Consider the following 26,095-nt stretch of genomic DNA (forward strand, 5'->3'; position numbering starts at 1 on the left):
CTTTCAAAAGAAGAAACTAGTGTAGTTCCGTCAGGTGGATGTTATCATGTCCTGAAGAATAAAACTAAGTCGACATGGTTCTTCCCCTCGGAGTGAAAACTAAAGATTTATAGAGATCACCAAACAGCCAGATGCGGGTTGGTTGCCACATGATCTTTCCTCTCTCCTGCATGATATTTTTGGATTAAGATCTGACGGTCGAGCACGTTAACTCATCTCTAACTAAAAATCAGTCAGTTTCGCAATAGAAAAAGAATGTTTTTGTATGCACTTTGTAACCGTTGAACTGTAAGAATCTTGAACATTGCAACAAAATGGTTGTGTGTATCAATCAACGCATTTGTCGGTAATCCCTCGTCTTAAATAAGCAACCCAACTACAATCTAAAAAGTCCCACAAGTACAAGTACATTTTCACATGCAAATTAAGTTATTAAGCTTATGTGAATGCTAGACCCGATCCATGGAGCTTGTCCCACATCACATCATCGAAGCGATGCGCCATCTGGGGCGTCATGTGGTTCGTCCAGTCCCCGGCACCACCTTTTCTAAAGTAAGGGGCTGTTTGGTTCGTTACCTGAGGACCATGCCTGAGAAAATGAGCTGACCTGAGACTAGCTTGAGAAGTTGATGATTTTTACTTGTACAGGCATGCCTGAGACATAGCTGTTTTGGTTGGTGCTGCTGGCCTCACAAATGCTAATACATTTTTAGTAGAAAAGGCTACTGCATCATGTGTTGTGTCAGAGTTATCCTTGTGTTGGCATAGGTGGGTTCTAGCGTAGCTTTGAACAGCCGGAGTCAGGCCTCCAATTTCGGTGGCCTGAGCCAGGCTAATTGCGCTGTCAGGTCCTTTAGGCGAGGCAAGCAGTTGAAACTTCAGGCTTCAGGTCAGGCGTGTTTGTCTCAGGTGGCAACCAAACAGCCCCTAAGACTGGCTTGAGAACTTCACATGCGACCCCATCTCGCCTGCCTTGTTTACCTCGAGGCTACTCAACTTGTCCAAACTACAAAGCTCAACGATGGCCTCTGCCATGCCAGATTCTTCCTCGGAAACGGAGAAGGGCTGCCCAAGGAACTGTGCCAGTTTTCGAACATTGCCGGCCGTCTCACGCAGCAGCTCTTCATACCTCAAGAATCGACGTCAACGGTGTGGCTGCTTGCGTTCCAGTACCCAAGGATGTGGTCCCAAATAAGCCCGCAGAGAGATTTGCCCTCGCAGGCATGCTCGAACACGTCGGAGAAGGAGACATGTGGTTGAATCTTTCGGATGAAGTGCCACATTGAGACTACCATGTCCTTTGGGTCCCGGATCATCAACTTTGTTATTTTCTTACAAGCCATCAATAAAGTAGATGGGTGTGGGATAAAAGGCAAAACAAAAAAAAACACTATGAACACTGCTATTCGAATGATTATTTCCTTGCGACTTTGACATGTGCGTGGCCATGAGCCTGGGCGACGGCAGCGCGTCCAGCTTGTTCCCCCACCCGGCGCCGAAGAACGTCTCGATGAACGGCACGCAGTCGTGCGGCGAGTGCCAGAGCAGCGGGTGTTTGCCATGGTCTCCGGCGCCGGCGGGCGGGTGCGCGGCGCGCGCCATGGTGGCGAAGGCGAGGGCCTTGAGCCACGTGGTGCCGCACTTGGGCGGGCTGGCGAGGACCACGTCGCCGGGCCGGGCCGTGAGCCCGCCGCTCCGGATGTGGGCTATCCCCCGGATCCAGTTCTCCGCCATCCAGACGCCCCGGTACAGCCGCAGCCCGTGGGCCCGGTTGCTGCTCGGCAGGGCCTCCACGTCGACGTACACGTGTCCTTCCGGCAGGGGAAGCGGCGGCGCGTCGTGGCCGTCCACGAAGACGTCCTTGAACGCCACGGGGCCGGCGCCAAGATGGGCCTGGGGAGATGCCATGGCTGCCTGCTAGGTAGCTGCTCGATCGATCGGCTAAGCATGTACTGCTCCTTCCGATCCATATTATATTAATGGTCATCTATACAGACACTTTTTAGCATAGATACATTTATATTTCTTCAAATTTGAAACAAGTAATATGGATAGGAGAGAGTATAGCTAATAGTGAGTGCTGCCTTGCCTAGCTTGGCGTGCTGGTTACCTTACCTTGCGGCACAATCGTACGCAAAGGTCCCGATTCATGTCGGTTGCTGGCATGTTGCATATCATGTCCCTTTAACTATTTCAGATTTATACTTTTGAGTGATTGAGTCCCTAATCTATCAACTGATTTAGTTAGTTTATGTGTAACCACTACATGTAAAAAAATCTGCATTTTTTGAGGAGGCACCCATGGAACCACGCAGGCCCAAATACGTTTCAGCCCGACCGAAATGATGCGCGCAGGATGCATGGGCTGTACTCTGTTGGTAGGAATCCGGGAAAAAATAGGTTTTTTGGTCCTGTTTGTTTGGGATTCTGTTTCAGATTTTGTTGTTTTTAACTTTTTAAAAGTAATGTGATTTTTAAAGGGTTAGAAGCATCAAAATCTGAATCAGAAACGCAAAAGAAAACCCATTTCCTTTGCAGGATCGAATAAGTCTGTAGAAGAGTCTTTGCCTGTGATAATATAATGGTGCACGCGGGGTGCATGGGCAATTAAGAGAGTACTAATAACATGCTATTCACCCTCAATCATCGGCTCATTAATAACACTCCAGTGTGTTAACCAAGACAGCCAAAAGTTCAACCAAACAAGTGCACTAGAAGTTCATACACAAACAACTCTGCTCTACCACGGCTACGCTTTCTTGCCACTTCAATAAACAATTGATCCTGACTCATCAGTAAACAATTAGCCCTGACCATGGATGCAATCAAATAATCACCAACTCTCCCAAAATCTGAACGAACATACATATACCAAAACACACATATACCAACTGTAAGCTAGATGATGGATGATTACCCTTTGATCTGTTCTGCACATGTTTGAACAAATTTCTACAATTCTTATTTTGAACAAATTTGCCCCATCAACTGTGTCAAGACACTGTAACTCCAACCACTAAATTTTTATCACATATTTGAACAATTTGTAACATTCTTCATCCATGATTGATATGTTGTCATAATAGACGGGCGCGGCACCGCGTGCCTTCATGTTCCAGTAACAATAAAAAGGCAACAACAATATCCGTTAAGAAATCCAGGAAGTTTTGTTACTTTTCCACGAGCAAACTAAGACAAGTACATTTATGCAAAATGAAGACCCAATCCATGGAGCTTGTCTCGCATCACGGAGTCGAGGCGGCACGCCATCTCAGGCGTCATGTGATTTGCCCAGTCCCCGGCACCGCCTTTCCTGAAGAAAGATTGGCGCAGGAGCCTAACACGAAACCCTACGTTTCCTGTCTTGTTCACCTCGAGGCCACTCAGCCCGTCAAAGCTGCACAACTTGACGATGGCTTTCGCTGTACCAGATTCCTCCTTGGCGGAAGAGAAGGGCTGCCTGAGGAACTGCGCCAGCTTCCGCACATTGCTGACTGTGTCCTGCAACATCTCTCCATACCTCAGGAATAGGACTAGCGTCTTCGTTGGCGCCTCTGGCTCAGGCCGGTTATCATCGCCGACATTGATGATACGATTGCTTGCATTCCAGTACCCGAGGATGTGCTCCCAAATAGGCCCGCAAGTAGACTTTCCCTCGCATGTTAACTCGAACACGTCGGAGAACGAGACAGTGGTTGAATTTTTCGGACAAAGTGCCACATTGAGACTACCATGTCCTTTGGGTCCCTGATCATCAATGTTATTTTCTTTCACAGGAGATCAACAAGGAAAAAAAAACACGAAACTTGAGTGGGAGGCTAAGCCTTCAGTCCTTTAGCTTCCTTGTTTCACACATGTCCGAATACACCTTTCAACATAAGCTTTTCCTTCCTCGGGCGATGTTTCTCCTGGGCTTGGCGAGCTCGTCTCCGGAGATGTACCGTAGTTTCATTTTTGGTACTGTAATCTAAACCCCAACACTCCTCTCGTTATTCTTTTTTGTGTTTATGTGTACTCTTTTCGGGTTGATTCTCTCAGCACTTCTAGTGGCAATAAATAACTCGATGTGGCTGTTTCGTCAAAAAAAAACTAATCTCCGATAGATTCACGGTTCGAAGGGCCAGTGGCCGAATTTTTTTATTAGAGAGGAAAAGAAGTAGTACAGCAAGAGCAGCGAGGTGCCGCCCACCAGGTTCAGAGAACAGTGACCACAGACAGACTGGAACTGCGACATCACAGAGGAAGAAAAACACAGGACTCTAACAAGGCAACAAAACAACCAGCCAGAAGGGATAGAAACACCGACAACCGGCCCCTTACAAAGCAACAATACAACCAGCTGCTCTCCAAAATTGAAGGTCGTCAATTATAAGATCAAAAACGCGGTTGACTGTGCTAGCCTCATGCTGAAAAATTCTGGAATTACGTTCTTTCCAAATCCTCTAGTGCACCAGAATCGTGAATGTGTGAAAATCCTTGCGCAAGTGCTTGGGTGCTTGTTTTCTGGCTGAGGTCCACCAGTCTTCAGTGCACAAGAAAGGGCTTCCTGGAATGGGGAGGTTGGCACCCGACCAGAGTCTGAGGCGAGCCCAAAGCTACTGAGTGAAGCTGCAGTGAACAAACAGGTGAGAGCAATCTTCATTTTCGGACACGCACAGGGTGCAATGCTGGTTATTTGGCCAGCCTCGCCGTTCCAAATTATCGGCGGTAAGGCAGCGTTTGTGAACGACATGCCACATGAAGAATTTACACTTCATAGGAGCCTTGGATTTCCAAATGGGCTTGGCGCAGGCGAAGCGAGTGTTTGCCATAAAAAAGAGTCGGTAGGCGGAGCTAACCGAGAAATCTCCATTGGGCGAGCATCGCCAGATCGCTTTGTTGGGCTGGCCAACCGAAAGGAATGTCGCGGAAGCAATGTCCCAAAGCTTGAGATAATCAACAAGGGCCTGCATTGAGATGCCACCTCTAATGTCGCCAACCCATCTGTTGTTGTGGAGGGCGGTAGCTACGGAGATGCAGAGTCGCGGACATAGGAGAAGAGTACCGGAGCCCAATCTCGCAAGGTGCGTCCACCCGGAAGCCAATTATTAGTCCAGAATCTGACTCGATTACGTCCCCCCATTGAATATATATGGCAGCATTGCAAATAGAGACAGCATCACTATCGTCCCTGGTCTGGGTGAGGGACCATGGGCGTGGCAAGGTTGCCCAACGCAGCCAGGGCCATCTGCAGCGGAGAGCGGTACCAAAGAGTTGTAAATTGAGGACACCAAGACCACCAACCTCCAGGGGGCGGCAAACTCTGGACCACGGAATGAGACAATGGCCACCATTAATCTCTTCTTCTCCTCGCCACACAAATGCACGGCATCTGCGATTCAGAATAGTCAGTGCCCATTTAGGAAGTTGGAGGACTGAGAGCAGGTGGAGAGGAAGCGCCATCAGCACCGAGCGAGCAAGAGTGAGTCTACCACCAGTGGAGAGAAGCTTCGGCTTCCAGCCCTTCAGCTTGCAAGTGAACTTATCAACCAACGGCCAAAGGTCCGCCCTGCGCAAATGACCGGTAGACAGCGGGAGGCCCAGATATGTGATAGGAAAATCTTTTCAGATGCACCGAAAATGGTCAGCCACCCAATCTGAGGTATCATCGTCACAACGAATGCAGGAGATGGAACACTTCTAGAGGTTGATTATGAGGCCGGAAGAGTCACCAAACAGACCATGGATCGATGAAATAACTGTCAGGTCAGAGGGGAGTGGCCAGAAGAAGAGCACTGCGTCGTCTGCATAAATGGAAGATCTCGGGACATCCCGGTGGAGGCCCAAATCAGCCATCAAGTTGTGGAAAGATGCCCAATGAAGCATAGCATGCAAGGCATCCATCGCAAGAATAAAAAGAGCCGGGGAGAGAGGGTCTCCTTGCCGAACGCCCCGGGCGAGACAAATGGGGTCACCCCTCCTGCCATTGATCATGGTTGAGGTTTGAGCAGACGCAAGAAGGCCACAAATCCAGGATCTCCAATGGGAACCGAAGCCTCTTTTTTGGAGAATCTCTAAACGAAATTCCCAAGAGAGAGTATCGAACGCCTTGGAGATATCAATCTTCATTAGCACGGCCGCCCTATTCTTCCTGTGAAGGGACTTTGCAACATTAGACACCAATTTGAAATTTTCGTGGATGCTTCTGGCTTGCACGAGGGCACTCTGAGCATTGGAGATCAATAAAGGGAGCTTGGGTGCCAGTCTTGACGCAAGAAGCTTGGCGAAAATCTTGGAGAAGCTGTGGATCAAGCTTATGGGTCTGAATTCCTAAATATCCAGCGGGTTCTCTTTCTTTGGAAGCAAGGTCAGAATGGAAGTGTTCAATCGCCTGAAATTACGGAAGTTTGTCTAGTCTCATTGTTCTCACCATTTTTCTCTCAATGTTGCATCTCATACTTGGAAAAAAGAGCAGAGAATTCTGTTTTTATGTCTTCTGCCTCACGTGATCCTTTATTCTCTCTATACAGCTCTTTAAAACAATACTCCACAAGCTTTAACTTGAACCGAGGATCAAGAATGCAAGCAATCACCATCACGTTCTTCTTCTTCTTTCTTCTATCTCTCCCATTGTCATATAATTGCTCTTCTGCATAGCTGTTGTCCCAATACTTGTCAAATTTATCAAGCATTGCTTTACCCATTGCTCTCAAGCCCTCATCCTCTGATGGAATAGCATGTGTGTTCACAGCAATCTTAACATCTAATATGTATGGATAAAAGATGTTGCCGGTGGGGTAATTTGATCCAGATAAAAATGTGGTCACTTCAGCAAATGAATTCAATATGGGCTGAATAGTGCTAAATAAATTCCAATCACGATTACTAGGGTTCCATGCATAGGTAGAATCCACTAGTGCATACTCATTCAAAGCTGGCATATATTGTTTGAGAGCAACTAGCATTCTGTTTGTAGAGCCCCATCTTGTTGCAACATCTAGGCATAACCCTTTTCCAATTGGAATGTTAAGGGACTTGCAAATACTCATGATTCTATGCATGCGAGACGGTGACTTCTTCAAGTACTTCACAGTCTCTCTAAGTTTGGAAATCAAAGGTGCAAGAGGTGCTATCCCATCATTGACTATCAGATTGATGATATGTGCACAAAAACGGACATGGAAATACTCAAGCACGAAATTAGGTGAGCTCCTAGTGGCAAACTTGCCCACCAAATTAACAGCAGCTACATCATTGGAGGATGCATTATCCATAGCCATAGTGATTACTTTATCCTCTATTTCCCATTGTTGGCAGCACTCAAAAACAGTTTGAGATATAACAATGCCCGAGTGTGGTGGATCTAGCTCAATAAAATTAAGAACACGGCTTTGCATGCACCACTCGTCATCTATGAAATGGGCAACCACGGCTAGATAGCACAAATGTTGATTTGAAGTCCAATGATCACATGTCAAAGTAATGCTTTCAACAGATCTAAGTTTCTTCTTGAGTATTTTTTTTTCAGAAACATAAACCTTCATGCATTCTTTCCAGATGGTCTTTCTACCAATGAATTTATATGATGCATTCATATATCTCATGAGTATATTGAACCATGCATGTTCTACCATCCTAAAAGGATATTCATGTGCAATTATCATTTTTGCAATGATCATCTTGCATTCAGCATGATCATATTCATGGTTAACGATGAGAGAGGCACCTGGCTTTTATTCTGGATCTGATAGCATGAATCCCTATGCCTGTTCAAGCTCGTTGTCCCTCCTTGATAGCACAACAAACTTAAGCAGCCTAAGCACTTTGCCTTTTCGACAACTTCATCTGGTCTCCTTTTTGATACAGCTTTGACCAATTTAAAGTACTTCCAACATTCTGCACGCTTCACCCTAGTTTTCTTCTTTGCAACTACAGCAACCCCACTCTTCTTCTTTCTCTTCCCAGCAGCAACCTTTGTCCTTGACATCTGAGTTTCCGTGATATCAACAACATCATCACCTTCTTCTTTGTTATCCTCACCACGACAATGATCAGACATCTCGTCGTTCTCATGGTTCTCTGCCTCATCAACATCTTCAATCTCTATCCATTCATCCTAATAAAGTAAAGTTTAAACACAAATAATTCAGTGCTTGAATAACTACCAAAAAGGAAGACAATGAGATGAATAACTACCAATTGGGTACAACCATATAGCACAGCAATCAAATGGTTCCATTTATAATCAATTTGACAGAACAAAAGACACTAGTACTTACCAAATCTTCATCAGCGTCGTGCACCTCTCGGTCATGGATTGTATTTGCATCTTCTTGCGCCTCTCGGTCATCAACGTAGCTAGGTCTTTGAGGACGTGCTGGTACAGGTTGTCCAGTACCTTGGGCTCGTGGTGGCGGCTTTGTTGGCTTTGTTGCTGTTGATGGAGAATCTGACCGCGATCGCGAGTTCGACGAAGACTTCGGAGGACGCCACCCTCGATTCTTCTTCGCCGAGTCCATTGCCACTTGCGAGGCTGCAGCCTGCAGGTGAGAGAAAGAGAGGTCAGTGGTATGCGGTCCCCGATTGAACCAGAGGACAGAGAGAGGAGGGAGGCAGGAGGAGGGGCCGAGCGGGGGTGCTTACTTGCGGACGTACTGCGGGTTTGCGGCTGGATCCGGCTCTGGGGGTCGGCTGCGGCGGCCGGAGGACGGAGGGACGGCGGCGGCGGGGGTGACTGGGGTGATCGAGGAGGCGAGGACTCTGTGCTCATGCGCTGTGACCCTGTGCGACCGTGCGTGACTGCGGGTTGACGAAGCCTTTCGAGTAGGCTTTTGCCCTAACGACTCTTGGCCTCGTGGGCTTGGCATAGCTTGTTGGGATGCCTGTTCGGGAGTGAACTGCTGGGCCTAACGAAGTAACAGGGTTTGTTCGATTGATCTTCGCCGGATAACGAGCAGCTCGCGAGACTCGTTAGCTCGACTCGTTAAGCTCGTTAGTGTTAGCGAGTTTCAGGAGATACTCTACTCTGTTCGTTAGCCTAACGAGACGAGCTCTTAACGAGCCGAGTATCAAACGAGTCGAGCTACTCTCCGAGTAACGAGTAAAATGTCCAGGCCTACTTCCATTATGCAGCAAATTAAGAGCAGCCAACATATCCTCTGCGATCATATCCTCAGATTCACGGTTTCATCTTGACTTTGTGCTTATAGTTCCATCCTTGACTATTGACTTAGTATTTAATTATACTAGACGAGGTAAAACAAGAAGAACAAAGTTGACCTATATATATGGTCAGTGTGATTTTAAGTTTAGAATGGTGTACCGGCCTGTAAGGTTGTTACTCAAATGAAAAAAGCCAAGGCTATTTAACGTGGATGTGTGAAATGGAGGTAGGAATCAGGCTGGATTAACAGGTACTGTAACCTCAATTTACAATATTTATCTACAAATGAAAAATGTTTGCTTCAGAGTCAAAGCTGGCCATACCAATATTTTGGCTCGCCCGCTGCATTTGGTCATCATTTGGATCGGGACCCGAAAGTTGCTTCGCCCAGGTCAGCGCGGGCGCGCCTGTGGCTTCCCTATGGAAGAATTAGCGTGTCGGAGGGCGGGCGAAAGCATCGCCCAAGAATTGGCAGGGCCGCTCTCCCTCTAATCCATCCATCGATGGTGGGTCCCAGCCTATTCCATTTTTTTATTTTTTGTGAGCTTACCCCAGCCTATTCCCACGGCGGCTAATCCTCTCACAAACGAACGTAGCAGAAAAAAAAAACCTTTCTTTAATCCATGATTACCAAAGATCTTAGTCTTTACATTGCGCTGAGAAGTACACCGTGCTAAAAATTTCAATGAATAATTAAAACATGATGCTTAACCGTTTGAGTACTAAGTTGGCTACAAACCAAATGTAGAATTAAAAAGGTTGCCAAAAATTGGTCATTGTACGATGGCTGCAATCCAAACAATATCATGTTGCCAAAATTTTGGTCATGCTTTTGTTTTGATCATGCCAAAACTTGCCAACTTTTTGGTAGGCCTTGTTGGGGCTTAAACCAAACACACCCGCAGACGATCTTGCAGCCCAGATTCCTCTTGATGCAGTCGGGCAGAACAGAGTATGGCATGTGCGTGGACACGAGCCTGGGCGACGGCAGCGCGTCCAGCTTGTTCCCCCACCCGGCGCCGAAGAACCCTTCCATGAACGGCACGCACTCGTGCGGCGAGTGCCGGAGCAGCGGGTGGTCGGCGGCGCCGGGCGGGTGCGCCGCGCGCGCCATGGTGGCGAAGGCGAGCGCCTTGAGCCACGTGGTGCCGCACTTGGGCGGGCTGGCGAGGACCACGTCGCCGGGCCGGGCCGCGAGCCCGCCGCTCTGGATCTGGGCCATCCCTCCGACCCAGTTCTCCGGCACCCAGGTGCCCTGGTACAGCCGCAGCCCGTGGGTCGGGTTGTCCGGCAGGGCCTCCACGTCGACGCCGACGTGGCCTGCTTCCGGCAGGGGATCGACCAGCGGCGCGTCGTGGCCTTCCGGGAACACGTCCTTGAACGCCACGGGGCCGGCCTGGGGAGACGCCATGGCCTTGCTGCTGCGCCTGCTTCTGAATTCTGATAAGCTACAGGCTTTGCCTCTAAATCTTCTTCCACCCCTTTTCGAAAGAAAAAAGAAGATAAAGCTTTGCCTCTGAATCTGCTAATTAAACCCCGTTGTCACCTCTTCCTTGTAGAATGAGCCACGTCGCCCGTTGCGTGCAAGCCATGCCGGCCAGGTGCCTTGTCACTTTGCCGCCGCTTGTAAGAGATATAATCTCAGTCGTTCTGTGCTATCCTATCCAGATGTACATATAAAGTTGAATCCTGGTCGTTGAAGCTTCTGAACTCTGAAGCAAAGGAGGACACATATTTTGCTCTGAAGCCTGCCTGAACAAGTTCAATGACCAATCTTTAGCATTCTAAATCTGAATAATTTCTGAACCCCTACCAATCACTCGCGCAACTGTCAAAAAAACAAAAAAGATTAGAAGCTGTAAACATGGTATGTTTGATTTGATAGGTACCAGGCAATCAGATTATATGGCAACATATTAATATGATTGATTTGATAGTTATCAGGATATCGGATTGTATGGCAAATTGGCAAGATGTTATGTAGACAGTTAGACACTACAGCATATCCGGCAGCAATTTACAGATTGAAGCTGTCGGGATTTGTACTAGCAATCAGTCGATTGTACGCCTGCGTATTGTTCTCCAAGACTGATATAAATAGATCATTCCCCACAGAGGGGATCATTGCGGCAAAATAGCTTTTCCTGTCTGAAGCTACCAGAGCATTGGCTCGAGATGGGCAAGAAGATGCTCGCCCCATTCTTCCTGGCCATCCTTCTCATCACCACATGTAAGTAAATTTAACGCTCAACCCTTCAAATTTATGTTGGAATCATGTATATCATGTATGTAGAATTGTGTATGAATGTGTTGGATATCTATCTTTGTGCAGTGGAGATGGTGCCGGAGGTTGCCGGAGACGATCTGAAGTGCGACATCCCGTGGCAGCCGTGCACCGGCGTGTGCTTCAAGTCCGGCGAGTGCATGCGCTGCTGCAAGAAATTCGGCTACTACCATGGCCGCTGCATCTTCACCAAGGGCGATGGCTGCTACTGCTGCCACGAGCCCAAATCCGGCCAGCAGCTGCAGCATTGATGAGCACGCGGACGGCACGGGATGGCTTCTTTTTGGTGGAGTTGTAATGGGGAGATATGTTACGCAACGAATCTAAATAACTGTATTCCCTCTACTGTGTTCGACCCATTGTTTTTTTTTCTAGTTTATGTTGATCTCAATATTGTACTCCCTCCGTATACTACAAGTATTTAGGAACGGAGGGAGTACAACATTACTAGTAAAATGCCCGTGCGTTGATACGGATCGACAAACTCGTGTGAAATTTTTCATTACGGTGATTTCTTCTTCGAGATATGAAAGTTTGTGCTCGCGTTCACGCAAGTTTTTTAGTGGCAAATGTAGTTGCGGATAGAAAAGGTAATCCAATGAGTGTTTGGGCCACCAAGTAAGTAATGGACCGAACGTAGTAATATATTGTAGGCTTTGACATGTGTGACTAAAAATAAATACTACAAGAAGGCTTCAAATATTAACTGGATTACAAATATATCAACTTAGACTACACATACCCGCTCAAAAAATCAAAAAAGTTAGATTACTCAGAAGCTTGTTAATTTGATCAAGCTGAAGCCATCCCCTTCACCTTTTCTCTTGCTCCCGATCTCTCCATCTCTTCTCCCCGTCGCCCCCATTCTCTATGCTCTCCATCGATTCCCTCCTCCCTCCCAAGCTCCAGATGTGCGCCCTCTCCCCTAGCCGACTCCCTGGCACACTCTCTCCCCTTGCTATCTCTCTTGTTGCGCGCCCCCCTCTCTCCTCTGGATCCAAACTGCCCCTTGCCTCTGCTCCCTGCTCCAAGCCGGTGCCGCTCCCCTTCAGCCACCCCGCGCCGCCAGCCGCTAGCTCCACCTCGCCATTGACCTCCAGCGGCGCCACGCTCCTCCATCCGCCTGACGGTCCATCCACCCCATCCTTCCCCCGCTGGCGAGATCCTTTGAGCCCAGCTAGTCAACTCCTTTAGCCCGCTTTCCTTGTTCTCTAGCCGCGTCCACTTGGCATCCCACGGTCAGAGAGATTGAGGCAAGGGCAGAGAGATGGGGGTGTTCGATGGATTTTTGTCACATTTTTTTAGCAAAAATGGTAGAAACAAAGACAGAAATTATATAAAGAATGATAGTTTGCAAACAACATGTTCAAAATGCTACTAGTTTGTACATGAATACAAGCCTTCACTTATATTATTTTTGGTTGTCCTGGTGAAGACACGCATGTGTAGTTGTGCACCAAAGAAACAAGCTCCTCAAAATCAATCATACACTGGTTCATGTATTAGTGAGGAGGATTTGCATGACTTGGGTATCATGCGCCTGCTACTACTTTCAAGCAAATAGACTGAAGGTGGGACCCATTGCATGCTTGGAGAAATTGATCGATCAGCTAGCCAGGCCGGTTTAACAGCACGTAAGTTTTGAACCATATCCACACCCCATAGTCCATCAATGCTGGGCGGATAAGTCAAGCGTTTTGAAGAGTTAGATGGATAAGCATACCGGCAGTTCGTATGCTAAACGGCAGGAGTCCCGATCGATCTTTTAGGACGGGAGTTTGTTAGCTAACAACCAGAGCGGCGAGACCAGGTATAAGGAGGGCTCGGGTCGGCTGCTCTCTTTTGGGGGGAGCGGGGCGGAGGAGCACCGCGGCGCCCTACACGAAGAGCCAACACGCATCGCAGCTGGCTAATCACAGCGCGTGCCCAAGGCGGCGGCGGCGGCAAGCTGCGCACGAAGAGAAAAGGATAGCTCTCAGAGCAGAACACAACACGAAGTACACGCAGAAGCAAAAGAAGTCCTTGACGTGCTGCTGGTCTTGGGTCTTGCATATGCATCAACGAGGATGCCGTCTTCTCCTCCACCATGCATGGGTATACGTATACTTTTGTTTCTATTGTTTTTTTTCCTCGATCCAGATGCAGATGCAGAGATGAGGGCAGTATGAGAAGAGAGCAGCGGGAGGAAGATAGCTGGAGAGAGGCAGGCAATCGGAGGAGCAGCACTACGTCAAGATGAAGAAGAGGATCAGAAGATAGAGGAGGAAGAAGCCAGGCGGCCACCTCCGGAAGATGACTCGGAGGAGGATATTCAAGACAAGATCGCTTCAGGCGACTGCTCTTGCAGGGATTGCAGCAGAAGGAAGATCCTTGAGAGAAGATCAGCCGGAAGGTGCAGGTTGGCCGCCAAAGGGATTATCAAGCTGATCGATGCAGAGTGTTGCAGTTGTGTCATCGAGTAGTCTTCAGTATACTTGATTACGAAGAAGAGTTAGAAGATGTCATACAAGGCTCCTGTACAGCGCCAGCAAGGAGATCATGCTCTTCAATTTCCAGCGGTGCCTTCGTTTCAAGAGCAGATCGTCGGGACGGCCTAACGGTCGATCTCGCATCTTCAACAAGAGATAAGAGATAGTTTTATGGCATCCGTGGCTCTACCCGGCGCCGTGTCGCTGCCACGGATGGACGATCGTACTCGTGTGCTTCTACAAAATTTGTGATGTTCGCGGCTCTACCCAACGCCGTGTCGTCGTCACGGGCGGCTAAAAAAAAAGAAAAAGATGTTTTGTGGCATCCGTGGCTCTGCCTGGTGCTGTGTCGCAGACACGGATGGACCACCATTGCCGTCTATGAATTTGTGAGGTCCCCGGCTTTACCCGGCGCCGTATCGTCGTCGCGGACAGTTAATAAAAAAAAAGAAAAATATACGATGGCATCCGTGGCTCTGCCCGGCGCCGCGTCGTCGCCACGGATGGACCACCATTGCCATTTACAAATTTGTGAGGTCCGCGGCTCTACCCGGCGCCGTTTCGTCGTCACAGATGGTTAATAAAAAGAAAGAAAGAGATACTATGGCATCCGTGGCTCTACCCGGCGCCGTGTCGTCGCCACTGATGGACCACACCGTTGTCATATATTTCTACAATCTTTGTGATGTCCGCGGCTCATCATGTGTCGTGCGGACGGTCACTCTTCATTTGTGAAGAAGAGGCAACAACTGCTAGGCATCTCGTGTCTCCACATGAAGATCTTTATTTCGTTCCCAAGGATCGTCGGTTGGAAAGGGCAAAGCTCCAAGGTCACAGGTGCTCTATGAAACATGTGTACATTGTGGCCGATGGATGGCATACATACACATAAGAGATTACTGCAAGAAGCCCTGCTTCATAGGCTGATCACAAGAACCAGAAAATAGAGATTAATTCATTGTTTGAAGCATCATTGTTTAGTCTTGTGTGCCTTCCGTGGCCACCATCACCCTTCACATGCTGAATGTTGAATAGACGAAGCAAGAAAAGATTAGTTGTGCATTGTCATATTGTTAGATCAAGATGAACTCCAAAGAGAAGTCAAGAGATTTGTTGCTAGTCTGGTACAACCGAATATCTTCATTGATATCGTGATGGTCACGGTCGCTAAGAGCGCAGATGAGACCAGAGGTTTAGATTCTCATATCCGACCGACAAGGCTGGGTTTCATGATTTAAATGTCATCTGATATTAATTCTCATACGGCTATACATGAGACAAAATCATTGTAACACACATTTGTATGTAAACAATCATATAGTGGATTTGGCCTCCGGGCCACCGTGGTTTTTTCCCGATTTAGGGTTTCCACGTTAAAACATGTGTCCCTTGTGTTTGTGTTATTTGTTTGGCTGCATAACCTTGCGATGATCTGAGCTCAAGATTTTATAAAAATGACCATTGACACTTTGGTGTAGCTTAATCGGAGGTGTTCTGCGATTATATATACCGCAGATGTAATTAACTGAAATTCTTTCAAGATTTCAGGAATCAAGAATCCTTGCAATCGTCAAAGTCAGATGATTATCCAAGCCGCACTTCAGAAAATACATGTGAAAAGGAAATTTTTAAATTGTCAAGAATCGACAAAATACAAGTTTTTCTATTCCCATTTGTTTATATCAATTCAATTTGTATACTATAGTATATTGGCACGCCCGCACCCAAAACGCCATAGCAGATAAATTTAAATATTTATCTTGCAAAAACAGGGGGATAGAAATGGGATTGGGCATGGGTGGTCGTACTCCATCAGGTACAACTCCGACGAGATCTTGGCCGCCGGAGCCACGAAGGCCGCTGGGGACTTCCCTGCCCATGCCACCGCCACTGTCGATGGCATCGTCGCGAGCGATTTCTCTCTCTTCCTTGTTTCTCGTGGGTACGCAGGACGGGAAAGTCGAGAGGGGTGGGCAGCGGGTGTGCGGTGCCATAAGTGTTAATTCTAGCGAGGTGGGCACCGAGAAGGGGATGAAGGCCATGGCCAGGAAAGAGGGACTGCGGCAGAGAGAGGCGTGTGAGAGAGGAGCGCTGGGGGAGAGAGACAGAGTCGATCCAGGATAGGATAGGATAGGATAGGATCCGCAAGGGCTCGGTGGGGACGGTTGGCTTGCTCCACAGACGAAGCTGTGCGGGCCTTTGACTTTCTCTCCGTTTTTTCCATGCAGGGATGCATCGATTGTTGAGGGATGGACGTACGGCGGTGACCGTACCATCACCACCAACTCCAATTTAATATATTGGTATAGATATCAATCGATACAATCAATGAGTTTTACTACTCGCTGCAATCTTATTACAAGAAAACAAAAATAACAACTCTAAACAGACCCAGCGACTAGACAACCATCCCTTGGGCCTATTTTGCGCTGCTCGGCCTTCAGTTTTTCTTCTTTTTGGGCTTCGCCCCTTGCCCCTCTCGAGTTGAATCCTGGACGTTGAGGCTCTGAACAGTCTGAAGCCTGCCTGAACAAGTTCATTAGTTCAATGACCAATCTTTAGCATCCTAAACCTGAATAATTTCTGAACGCTTCTTCTCAATTGGTCTCAGCAATCAACGGGACCAGATTGTTGAGTAGCCTACATACGGTTTTCCTTTGCCCAATACGCGCGTATACCCTCCTCCACCCACTCCCAGGTGTATATAAACACCACTGAAGTCTAAGCCTCCAAAACCCCTACTAATCACTCACACATCAAAGAATTAGTTAGAAGCTTCTAACTTCTAAACTCGAGATGGGCAACAAGAAGAAGCTTGCCCCATTCTTCCTGGCCATCCTTCTCATCACCACATTATGTATGTAAGTCGAATTAATCAATCCTAGATGGATTTCGCTTCACAAATTAATGCGTGTGAAATCTGTGCAGTACTTGAGAAGGTGCCGGATCAGGTTGCGGGCGATGATCTGGTGTGCAACATCAGATGGCAGCCGTGCACCGGCGTGTGTTACAAGTCCGGCAAGTGCATGCGCTGCTGCAAGCAATACGGCTTCTACCATGGCCGCTGCATCCTCATTAAAGGCGATGGCTGCTACTGCTGCCACGATCCCAACCACTCCGGCGATGGCGGCGACGACGGCCAGCAGCAGCGACGGCATTGATGAGCTTCTTCGGCGTAGTGTTATTGGGGAGAGATGTCATGATCCCAGATGACACCACCACAGCATGCTATATGATGAATCTAAATAATTGTACTTCCCTCCACATCTTACGACTCTTTAGCGTGCACGTTATGTCACTACTAAGAAAGAGAAAATGCAGAATTACAAAGAATGCTTACAAGAAAATTAAAATAGAACAGTATATTTTTCGTCTCTCAAGTCTCTACATGTTGCTTATACCGAAAATACTGGTTCCTCGCTCTGGCTCTCGCTCTGGTTTTGTAGTTCAGAGACAATCTCTAGACTTGTGCAGCAGTAGAGGAACAACAAGAAAATCAAATGAAAAAGATAAGCAAACCGTAGGGAAGTACCCTCATATCGATCTAAGTATATGATACAAAAATTAAATTTTACATGTGTCTTTCAGTTCTATAAAGATTTCAAGATTTCAGTTGGTGGCGGCGGTCCGTCTACCATCGATGTTTTTTCCTTTCTTTATGTGGCATTTACCATCTTAAAAATCGGCAAAACTTTCAGTGGCACGTATGAAACATGAAACATACAATCGAAATACAACTGCAGCAATGCACATATATTAAACTAGTCTAAGAAACAGAAAAGAGAGGCGATTATTAATGTTGGACGTATATAGGAGTGTGACTGTCAGACCTAACTGGTGTTCAGTTCACGCAAAGAATGCCTGTCTGAACTGGAGTGAATGGATTCTGTTGAGTACACAAAAGCTAATTCACTCGGGTCCCAAATCCGCCCACTTACCCTTATTTGTGGCCACTGAGAGAGTGAGAGGGACAGATTGCAGTGTGCCACTGTGGCTGGGTTTGGTGATACAGATTGACCCTTCTAGAAACTGGACAGAGGTTTGGTCCGATTAACGCTGCCGTTTCCTCGTCTGCTGATGTTCTGATGCTTCGACTATCGGTTTGTCCATTTGTCGATTCGATCGTATATATGTTTCGGTTGAAATTTTCAGTTTGTGACTATGTTTTTCAGACATATTATAGTCAACACCTCTAATTCAATACACCGCCTTTCTCTTACGAAAAACATAAGAACGGTTCATATCACACCTTACCCCTTCATAAATAAGGGCATTAAACAATATTTTCTTCTTTTTTTTCGCCTGGCTCTGAACAACATTCGGTGTTTAGAGGGACATATTGGATTAATCCCTTTTATGAGACATGCATGTATTGAGATGCAGTTAAATGTATGTGATTAGAAATGCGACGAGTAATTAAAGTAACAACATGTGCTATATGAGTGCATTAATAATATGTATGACTTCCGAACATAAGTAATTAAAGTAACAACATGTGCTATATGAGTGCATTAATAATATGTATGACTTCCGAACATAATAATGTATCGTACCTTTTCTTTCCCGATGTTCATTTTTGCAGATAACTAAACTTACACCAGAAAAGAAGCTTTCTGACAACACCTTCACATGAGTTCGCTGCCTTCAAGAACTCGTACATGTTGACCAAAGCAAGTGGTAGACCAATCCAAAAAGATTATACAACCACATGTTGAAACTTCATTGTGCAGTAACTATAGGATATGGCAGTGGAACTGGATAACATTAAACATCAACTCATCTTAGACAGATAATATTGTACATCTGACTGCGCGGTGGTAGAATAACTCATCTTCTGCTATATTTCTCGATTTTCTTGCTACTCCGTATTAGTTCTCTCTCTTTGCCATGCGGGGACCCACGTATACATGGATTGCGGGTAAAAATAAATTCGAAAAGGGGGAAATCGCCGGCCAATTACGGGTGAAATTAATGGATATGTGTATCTTCATTTCCAAGCATTAAACATTAATGGTATTTATGTGCGTTATTATGTGCCTAAAAATATGATGTTTGCATGTAACCCCAAGAATTATAAATAGACAGCCAGAGGCCAGAGCTTTCAGTCTACATCACTAAATTCAGTCAAACTTGATCCAGGCATGGGGGCCAAGTTTGCAACGGCTGCCTTCTTCTTCCTCCTCCTCCTGACCTTTGGTTTTGGTGAGCCCCTTGTCATCCAAAAATAAAATCTTATGCAGAAAAGCATTTTAATTACTAGTTGAGTTGGTTGAGCAGGTAAGGAGGAGAAGCCATGCGAAGCTCCCAGCAAGACCTTGGAAGGCGTCGAGAGCATTAAGGACAAGTGCGAAGCTGCCTGCATCGGCGAGGGCTACAGAGACGGATACTGCAAGCACATAATGCAGCCTGGATGCATTCATACTAACCGGTGTCACGATCTCGGCCTGAACGAATCTAGATGCATTTATACCAATCGGTGTCATGATGAAAGCCTGACTGAAGCTAGGGACGACTAGACTACCCGCATTTGTCGATCTAATGTATGATATGTATGCTTCAGCTGAAATTTTCAGATTGTGCCTTTGTGAAAATGGAATGCAGAAAATAATGCACGGGATGGTTGGCACCTAATGTTTGATGTTTCTCAGACACAACATAATCAAGAACTGCACAAAAATAAGCCTGGGACTTTGCACATTTTTTACACCAAAGATTGTTGTTGCACATAAAGCTGAGGCTGGAAATGTCCTTTTTCTAAAAACATTTTCTTAAAAAAAGATGGTTGTGCATAATCAATGGGTAAGATTGCTGCCCCGGCAGGCTACCTGCCGTGATACACAGGCAACCAAGTTTCTGAAGTTCGAACAGAGCAAAGTACGGGCTGCACTGCAGAACAGAAGTTTGGTTTACTGCCGAAACTGAATGAAAACAGTGTGCGAGATCACACGATTGGGTTTTGAGATTGTTGTGTGTTTTGTAGAATGGTTCAGTGCATGGTTCCTTGTGTGATAATCTCGTCCAAAATACTGTATGGTTTCGAGAATGGTCAGGTATATGGTTTTTAGTTTTGAGAAAAAAAATTAGAGACAGTTTTGAGAATGTTGTGAAAAACAGGATTCCAGTTGTATACGATCCGCCTGTATTGTACTCAACAAAAAATGTCTCCTTCGTGCCATAGATACATACAATTCCTCTTCCTCCTTGCTTTGTTTTCTTCAGCGCCATGGTTACCCAGAAGGTACCTGACCCCAAGCGGATTTTCATCTATTCATTTCAGTGCATGAACCCGTTACTTGACCCAATGCCATGCCAGCCACCGGCATCTTAAAAAAGGACACGCAAAATCACCACCGTACTAAGTGTTTGGAACATTACTGCTGCATGGGGCAGACAGGTTCGGCGTGCGGTTGGGCCAAAAGACACCGGAGACAGAGAGGGCGAACAAACAGTTTGGGAAGATGTCCAATATCTTTGGGACACAGAACCCAGATAAAAAATGTCCATCGCAGAGAGAGAGGGAGGGAGAAGGTAGCTAAAAAAATGTTTAGCAAAACTACTGCAAACCCCAAGCTAAGCTAGCTATAGATGGTCCTTGGCAGGGCGGAGGCAGAAAAAAATCACTCCCTCCGTCCCATAAAGTGACTCAAATTTGTCTAAATATATACTAAAATACGTCTAAATACATGTAATATTTCGGTATTTAATATGGGACGGAGAGAGTATATGAGGTTCAAACCAGAAAAAACTGTTATTAGGAACAGCCAAAGCGTAAAAAAAACAGTCTATAGTACACTAATTGCAGGGACCTAAGCATAATTTTTGAATCCTAGGGGGGAGGCCCTGCTGGTATCCGCTGCCTCCACCACTGGTCCTAGGGTGGCAGAGGATGAGATAAAGTCGCACAGAGTACAGTGATGTAACAAACATAATGAACCACAACAATGAACATAATGATAGACAAAATGGAATTTGTGCACATCAAAGAACAATGGACGAATGGATAAGTCTACTACAGTTTTTGGGGTAATCAAACACCTCAGCGTACGATGAAAGTCTATTCCAATATCTTCGTGGAGAAGTAAGAAATATTAGTAAAAAATATTTAGAGTCCGATGTGATGAAGTATTCTAAAAAATAAATATTTGTAATATAATGTTTAGGATGATGACACTTGTCATGCATTTAATGGTCTTCTACAAATATAATTAGGGTGCTCCGTCAACCCATGAAGTGTACCATAACTAAAGGTGTACCACACCAAGAAATAGAACATGTACCACCACGGGAAAAGAAATGATCTAACATGATTGAGTTGTATATTTAGTATTTGACTGGCCCTCATATATAACATATATTTTAAAATTGAGGTGAGGTGGGGGGGGGGGGGGCAATGGCCCCCATATATAACAGATATTTAAAATTGAGTTGGGGGCAATGGCCCCCATATCGGATATTGGATTCATCCCTGTTTACGAGACATGCATGTATTGAGATTCAATTAAATATATGCGATTAGATATGTGACAAGTAACTAAGATAACAAAATATTATATATGAGTGCATTAAAAATACTTATGACGTCTGAACATAAGATTTATTGCTTTCTTCCCCGATGTTCATTCTTGCAGATAGGATTCTAGACGTATACCAAATAAGAACCAAATGGCCGAGGAGAAAGGCAGGAAATCAATACCTGGGTTGCGGACATACCGTTGGTATACAATAATGCTATTACATCAACCTGAAACTCATCGACGCTGCCATCAACTATACCAAAAACGTCATTCTTGTTTTCCGCAATAACATTGGGAAGACTCTGATCAATATCAAGAAGCAAATGATGACCTCTGACGAGGCCGATTTCGTCACTGCCATCTTCATCATGATCTACGACGAAGACCACGTATCAAGGCTTGATTTTAATTTTCAGCCATCCTTATCCTCTCATGAGACGCGGTGGGGCTGCTGAGCTATATCGGCTCCAATGCGCATCCCACGGCGACTATCCAGTTTCAGCAAACCATCATCGACACCCGGGTGGTCGCAGCTTACTTTTCTCGTGGCTCGCGTCAAGGGACAAGATCCCGGCGATGTGGCCGCCCGGCTCGTTGGCACACGTAGACGGTAACGGCACGGACATCATCGTTCAGTTCAACATCATGTCGGGGACGTCTATGGCGTGCCCGCACGTCAACGGCGTCGCCGCTTTGCTGCGCGCGGCGCATCCTACGTGGAGACCGACGATGGTCAAGTCCGCCATGATGACCACGGCGTCCAATATAGACAACACATTTCGGCCAATCACGGACGCTGGCAACGCCCTGCCGGCCATGGGCTCAGGACACGTCAACGCCAACTCGGCCATGGACCAGGGGATCGTGTTCGATGCCGGGCCGATGAATTATGTTGCTCTGCATTGGGTCGCCAACTACACCAGCGTCTAGATCGCGGCCATCACCACTGCAGCGTGCATCTGCTCTAACTCTAAACTCTAGCATCTCCTCCAACCAGTCCAATTACCCGTCCTTAGTGATTCAATTAAATATATGTGATTAGAAATATGAAAGTAACTAAAGTAACAAAATGTGCTATATGAGTGACTTAAAAATGCATATGACGTCTCAACATAATAATGTGTTTTACCTTACTGATTCATTGTTTTCTTCCCCAATGTTTATTACTGCAGATAGCTAGACTCACACCAGAAAAGAATCATATAGCCCGGGAGAAAACCACGTTCCAGGTGGAAATCAAGATGATTGTGCGCATTGGAGACGAGCCGGCCTTCGGTGCTCTGGTCTCAGCCAACGACAGCGGCAAGTAACGTGTCACCACTCCCTACGTCGTCCTTTGATCGATGCTCGCCCTATCCTAGTCCAGATTAATACGTAATTCAAGAAGGGGATGAAACATTCATTCCCGAGGGTAATGGATTTGGAAGCTCTAGTAAGATGAATCCAACCCGTAGCAGTAGTCAGCTTAGATTTAAGATTAGTATAGCAAATTTGTGTTGGCCAAATTTGGCCTAGCTTGTATCGGGCAGATCGGTGGTGCATCTGTTGTTTGTTGGTACGGAACAACAAACAAATGTCTAGATTAATTTGTGATCCTTAAAAGTATGTGATGTTAAATGAAATCGACAACTATGGTTGGATCATTACGGACGGACATGTTAACATGGGCGGCCCTCCGCTACTCGATCGACCGCCTTCTTAATGTTTCGTATGATTAGTGTTCCACATGAATTTCGTTCTTCTTAGATTGCCATAAGAGGAAGAGCTGGCCAGCAATGACAACGAAGGGATCTGTGTGGAGGAAGGATAGAGGCGGTGTCAGGTTTGGGGATTTCTGAACTCTGAAGATGTGAAAGTCAAAGGCTGAAGAGAACGTTTCATCAGTTAAAAGAGTGGTTAAGATGGAAGCGGAACACATAAATGATGATCGACGGTCCATATGGCTTGCCGGAAAGTAAACAGTATTTACTCAAACTGTTTCAGTATTCAGTTAACTACGAGCTCACGGGGTATATAATTAACCCGCAGCAGTCGATGAAAGAGATGAGAAATTGAGATATATTCTAGCGTCTAGTTACTTTAGCTTAAGCTAGCTAGGGTTCATCTAGTTCTTCCACGAATTTACTCGAGATATATCCCCAAATCCATCGACAAATTTTCTTTTGTCATGTCAAGAAGCTTAAAATGAACCCTACAAGGCTACAACCATACCGTGGCCATTAAGTCATTGGTAACTGCCCAATGACTCCACAATATTACTAATCGGTATTGGTTGTTGTAGTTATGACCCGATTAAACCTACAGTTTAAATCACTTTTAAACTGGTAGAATAAAGAAAAGGATTATTGCATGATTTAACGAAAAAAATAAGATGTACCGTATTTTATTGCTACCGAAGGCGTGAATACCATGGTTTAAGACTGATTTTTTGTGCAAAGATCTATGAGAGTGGCCGCGTGCGGGTTTTAGCCAGGCCATCAGGTGATAGCCCGGTGGTAGAACAACCCTTTCCAACTTTCATCTTCTTTTGAGAGAGGTTCCAACTTCCAAGTTGATATCTAGTGGCATTCAGCGCGCGTTCTGCCTATCTCTCTCCATGTGGGCCCTCGTTTAATTGAAAACACAAATTTAGTAATCAATAAAGTGTACCTTTTTTTTCTAGAATACCAATAAATTGTACCTAATTTACACGTAAAGTTAATGGGCGTGCTTATCTTGATCTCTGAGGCATTAACGAAATTTATGTGCATGATTAGAGATGCCAAAAAAAGGATAATCACATCTGACCCCAAGCACTATAAATAGAAACCTAGATCTCCTCGTAACTCTCGTGTACCCAACAAAATCCAGTACGTCCGCCTTCACTCGCAAGCATGGGGGCCAAGCTCGCGGGGACTGCCTTCTGCTTCTTCCTTCTCCTCACCTTTGGTTTTGGTACATAATACTACTACTACGCATATGTTAATTAACCCGACAACTAACCTATCTAACTGGCTAATTGTTTGCAATTCTTAAGATGATAATTAAGAGGGTTGGTTGATAAATTGATGAGCAGGTAAAGAGGAGACACCATGCGAAAGGCCCAGCAAGTATTACCAGGACGTCGAATGTTTCGGATCCAAGTGCAAGAATGCCTGCATTGGGGAGCATTTCAGAGACAGGTACTGCAATTACTTAAGATGCATATGTACAAACCATTGTGTCAATGGAAGCCCGATTGAAGCCAGGGACGGCTAGAAATCTTAAATTTCGGCGTTTGTTCAAATGGAATATAAGCAATAAAGCAAACAATATTGTGTGATGGTTGATCGACCTGATTTTTGCTATTGTTCTGACAAAGCAGAGAGTTGCGTAATCTCTGTATAAGTTATGTATTGAACGCCAGAGTTGGTTGCACATTAAAGGTGAGGACAGAAAGATCTTTTCCGCTAAAAAATTTGGTTGCACATAACTTAACAAGTATTGATCTACTCCCTCCATCCAATAAAGGATGTCTCAACTTTGATTAAAAAAAATGATAAATAAGTGGTCCACAACATTATAAATAGACAGACCCGGGTTTCTGCTATAAAATTCCCAAAAATTGGGTAACTTATGTTATATATGTCCTCATTTTTAATAAAAGTTCAAGATTAATGAGCACATGTTCTGATGATTTCAGCGAAAATTTGATGAGTGATAGTTTTGTAATTTAAATTATGCTTGATTCATACAGTTCCCGTCGGAAGGTGCAGAAAAAAAAACAGATGACTAGGCTACAGTGGCCGGAGCCACTAGATCCGCCGGTTCCGATGTAAAAGCGCGACAATTAAAAAAAGCTCGAGCAAAAACAGCCGTCGTTTAAAAAATGAAAGCTAAAGTTAATAGCAACAATCATACTCCCAAACTATGCACGTATACTCTTGGATCCACATCCTCTTTACTCTCAAACTCTTGGATCTACATATCCTCCGTCAAAGAATCATGGCTCCACAACACCACTAGTGTCGGCCTTCAAAGGAAGGTGTTTGCCTCGCTGTGACATGGGAAATTTGGAATGAGCTGACAGAATCTTTTGAAACGTGGCAACCACACCGCCCATAATTATCAGGAGAATAAAATTTGGCACTTGCCAAATTCCTCGGACCTTATCCCCGGGTATTATCTAGTCTTACGTTTTGGCCGTCTTGACAGTGGTTTGCTTTCTTTTGACTGTGTTCACCCTTATTTCAACTCCCTCTTAATTAATTGAGACAGACTTTTAGCCTCTCATTAAAATCATTTTTTTGATAAAAAACAAACAAACTTAAGAGCAAGAATGAAAAGAGGTAGAGTACTGAACAACCATCATCCAGTATGGCGCATACCTTGCCGCAAGACCAGAATTAATCTTAGCCATCGATGAAAAGATAAAATTTGAAGTGCCAAAACCGGACTGAAAATTTTGAATTTCGGATGGGTACCAAAACTTTCTCCAAAACAAAATTTTGAACCTTAAAGCCGGATAGTGCAGACAAATAGTGCACCTTGGATGCGTACATCGTGCCGGATGCGTACTAACAGTGTGACGACTGACGACCAAGCGGACGGTAAATATAAGAAAAAAGTAGCCTCTCCGTTCCTAATTAATTGGCGCCGGATGTTTTGCAAAGACACCCTATAAATTTCTGAAATAAACCTGCAGTCCACATCTTCAATTTTTTTTGTT

At 45.6% G+C, this 26,095-nt stretch overlaps 1 long non-coding RNA gene and 2 pseudogenes across 1 annotated transcript; 1 reads left to right on the top strand and 2 right to left on the bottom strand.

Moving 5' to 3' along the window:
* Positions 1–438: 438 nt before the first annotated feature.
* Positions 439–1,908, bottom strand: LOC100820910 (annotated as a pseudogene).
* Positions 1,909–3,204: 1,296 nt separating this feature from the next.
* Positions 3,205–10,586, bottom strand: LOC100821208 (annotated as a pseudogene).
* Positions 10,587–24,247: 13,661 nt separating this feature from the next.
* On the top strand, positions 24,248–24,714 carry LOC112271946. The gene is made up of 2 exons (XR_002965506.1): positions 24,248–24,342; positions 24,464–24,714. It is a non-coding gene; the product is annotated as an uncharacterized LOC112271946 (long non-coding RNA).
* Positions 24,715–26,095: the final 1,381 nt, after the last annotated feature.

The sequence above is a fragment of the Brachypodium distachyon genome, chromosome 3 (assembly GCF_000005505.3).
Source record: "Brachypodium distachyon strain Bd21 chromosome 3, Brachypodium_distachyon_v3.0, whole genome shotgun sequence".
In the NCBI taxonomy this organism is placed as follows: Eukaryota; Viridiplantae; Streptophyta; class Magnoliopsida; order Poales; family Poaceae; genus Brachypodium; species Brachypodium distachyon.